Below are 4084 nucleotides of genomic sequence, written 5' to 3' on the forward strand. Positions count from 1 at the left end.
TTAACAGCTGTGGCTACCATCTGACTGATCCACGTGCATCCTCCGAGCTGCCTCAACAATATGTGGAGCTTACGGGGAGATTCAGGCCCGGCTGCCGAATATCATTTCCCATAAAGACACCGGCTGACTTGGCACTGGTTTTGTCCTGGGCAAATGTGCCTAGCAGACCAAGTCGTTTACCCAAAGTCTCCAAAAGAAACACAAAGCAGGGAGGCGCTGATTTCTTTTGTTAACATGGAGATAACATTGTTTGCCTATGTTAATTTAAGAGGAGGGCCCAAAGCATCAGACATCTGGTTTTTAAAAGTCAAATCTGTGCCCTGTACTTGGAATTTTTCATTTAATTGGGATATAATTAAAAGCACAAACAATGAAAAATTGGAAGAATCGGCTAGCGTTTCCATTCCTGGAACTCTCATCTCACCTGAGTTCAAACAGGTCCTCAGCTGCTTTTGAGATACTCGACTCTGGCTTTGCAGATGGTGAGGTTCACCGGCATTGCCATTTCTTCTCAGATTTAGCAAGGCCAGATGAAGAGAGGTCAGCTCTCTGGAGTGTGGGGTATTTTTTCTGACACTATTGTAAGTATTACATCGAGCTGCTGAAAATATGTACTGTCTGGAAACAATGGGAATAGCATTGATTTTGGTCTCTGGACACATGAGAGCCTTTTAAGAATATTATTTTAATATTTTTAATTGGTGCATATTACACAGAAAGTTGTGTTTCATTAAATGTTCTTATCTGTGCATGTAGCTTCTTTGATCGTATCTATTCACCTGTTATCCTCCCTTGCCCTCTCCTGCCCCACCCCCTGCTCCTCCCTCCTCCTGCTCTAGGTAACCCTTCTACTTTTATGTCATCTTTTTTTTTTCTTTAGACCCTGCATATGAGAGAGAACATGTGATATTTGTTTTTCTGAGTCTTGTTTTTTCACTTAACAGGATGATCTTAAATTCCATCCATTTTCCTGCAAATGATCTCTTTTCATCCTTTTTGTATGGCTGAATAAGAGATATTCCCTTGAGTCAAGTGCACCACATTTCCTTTATCCACTCATGAGATGATGGGCGCCGAGGCTGGTTCTGTAACTTGGCTATGGGTGTCTCTGCAGTACGCTTGTCTTTAATTCCTCATCAGGGCTTTTAATTTTGCAGAGTCCTGCTCAGAAATGTCACCACACTGACCTGTCACTTCTTGGCTGCAGGGAAAGAAAATGCAAAAATACTAAAGATGAGGCAACCCTTAGGTATCTGCAAGAGCCTTGCATTTTAGGAAGAGGGAACTCAAGAAAATGGGAAACAGTGCCAGGAAGACTGATCAAGTGTTTGCCTACTATCGTGTGTCAGAGAGATGAATCCCCTTTCTGTGTGAGACCAGAAATAAGCACAGACTCATAGTGCATTAGATTGCTTGGACTGCTTATAACAAAACTCCAAAACCTGAGTGGTTTATAGCATTAAGCATTTATTGCCTTATATAGTCCTGGAAGCCAGAAGCAACATCCAGCTGTTTCCAGGGCTGTGCTCCCTCTGAAGCTTCCAGAGGAGGATTCTCCCTGGCCTCATCCAACTTCTCAGAGCTTTAGAGGTTCCTTGGTTTGGCCATTAATCTTGACTATCAATTTGACTGGCTGTGGTTAAGGAAAGTTAACCCAAATGACTTGAGAATACGGTATTGTGATTATTTAAAGTTCCTATTTCAGCAAGAGCTACACTTTATGATTATTCGTGTATCTTGGTGTGGCGTCTTTTGTGAGGTGAACACAGTTACTATTAGGTTTGTTTTCAGCTTACTAGCAGCTAGAAAAGACAATCTTACAGCAAAAGTGAAATTTATTCACTGCTATACAATAGTAGTCTCATTTCCTAGGAGCCATAGATAAAAGGAGCAACTCAGCCACCTTATCTCAAACCGAAGCAAACCAAACAAGACATTAATTTTTAATGAGAAGGAAAAAGCAACAGGAGGATGCAGCCCCGATTGTATTCCAAAGATTGTTTCAGTCATGTCTGGAACTCCTTCTCTATATTTTCAGGTCCCCATGGAAGGACCACATAGGAAGATGCTGATGTCACCTGCTGAAGGTCATAGAATACAGAGAAGAGAGTACACCAGGATTCAAGCCTCCCTTTGTCTGATATCTGTGTGGTCATTGTCTGCCTTTTAGGAACTGACAGCTGAAGAAGGGCCAGAGTTTTTCAGGGTTGTTCAAGCAAGCAGTAAAACAATAGCAAGGAATAGGATGTTCTAAATTAGTTTTTATTGGGTGCCAACTATGTGCCAGGCAGTTTAGATGACAGACATTTTTATGCATTTGGTCGATTAGTTAATCTAGGCAATTTTGCATGCTATCATTTCTCATAACACATATGCAAAGTATTATTCCCACTGTCTGATGGAGGACACTGAAGCTCTGAAATATTAAATGGTTCTCCAAGGGTAATACAAGTTGTAGTTCTTGACAGTTGCAAGCAGTAGGTAGAGAGATGGCAATCATTTTGAATTATCAGAGCAGAAGCACCTTATTAGTGAGCGTAAGAGATAAATTTGGAAGTGTGTGGGCAACTGATGGAAGATTCTGAATGTAAGCCTGAAGATCATATCTACTACACTGGCATTACCAAGCAACCGTGGATTTTGAGCAGCTGGGTAAAGTGATGAAAACAATACTGAGGAGGAATCCACATTTATGAGAGAAAAATTAGAGGAGGGAAACCAGCCAGAAGGTTTTTATAGTAACTGAGGCATAAGCTGAGAGGGGCCTTGAGTGTGCGGGGGGTGGGGGGTTGTAAAAAGGAAAAGAAAAGGAGCTTGTTTATTTATTCTTTGTGTTATTTCAAAGAATGCTTTAAAGTAGTTTGCAAGAATCTAAGAACCCCAAAAGAATAACCCAAGAGAGGGGCATAAAAAATTTAGAAAGAAAAAAATAGAGAATTAAATAGAAGCAAGATCAATTCATTCCTAATGTCAAGGCATCCCACTCATACAAAGTAATTGATAAGGTAACAAATCTATATATTCAAAGGATGCAGTTCTTTTCACTTGGCTTCAGGCAGGTTGGGAGGTAGTTTTAATATACTTGTATGTACATTCTTTTCTTTTGGTATCAGGAATTGAACTCCAGACCTTGTGCTTGCCAGCTGGACACTGGTGCCTCTGAGCTATATCCCTGGGCCTGTACACTGTTTAGGTAATCCCAAATTTACACAATTTTTGATAGATATTGCATTGCAATATGTTCATGTAATGAATTACTTATTGTAGTAACTTGCTAGCTATATCTCAAAATCAGGAAAATATTTCTTATTCATTTAAACTGGCTAGGAGTGATGTCAAATAAAAGGCCCATCAGGGACATATGCCTGAATAGACCATACTAGTCCCACTCATGAGGAGTCAGGAGAGGGATAGAAATTCTGATTAGAAGAAAATATCAATTGGGAAAAAATCTAGATGATAATCAAAATCCACTAGACAGACAGGGGCATCAATCTAGACACCCCTTTTGATGGCCTCATGAAGACCTTTTATGAAACCATGAATGAGGAGGAGAGCTCTCCAGAACCTACAGTAGTACTTTCTCTCCTGCCCTCACTGCCCGCTGCTGGAGGGATCAAGGCTGGAGGGATTAAGGGATATTTCCTGTGAGATTACTGTGTATACCCAGCACCTTACTGAGAAGACGTACTTTACTTGTGTAAAGTAAAGGAAGAATTGAAGACAAACAACTCCAAGCTGCTTCTGTCAAGAAATTTTCTTCTTTTGGTGTCCATAAAGAACAACAAAGATTTTAATGGAGGAGGAGAAGAAGGAGGAGGAGAAAAAGAAGCAGAAGCAGAAGCAGAAGAAGAAGAAAGAGAAGAAGAAGGAGGAGGAGGAAGAGAAAAAGAAGAAGAAGAAGAAGAAGCAGCAGCAGCAGCAGCAGCAGCAGCAGCAGCAGAAGAAGAAGAAGAAGAAGAAGAAGAGGAGGAGGAGGAGGAGGAGGAAAAGAAGAAGAAGAAGTAGTAGTAGAAGAAGAAGAAGAAGAAGAAGAAGAAGAAGAAGAAGAAGAAGAAGAAGAAGAAGAAGAAGAAGAAGAAGA

The sequence above is a fragment of the Chinchilla lanigera genome, unplaced genomic scaffold, assembly GCF_000276665.1.
Source record: "Chinchilla lanigera isolate Chin_1 unplaced genomic scaffold, ChiLan1.0 scaffold00043, whole genome shotgun sequence".
NCBI lineage: Eukaryota > Metazoa > Chordata > Mammalia > Rodentia > Chinchillidae > Chinchilla > Chinchilla lanigera.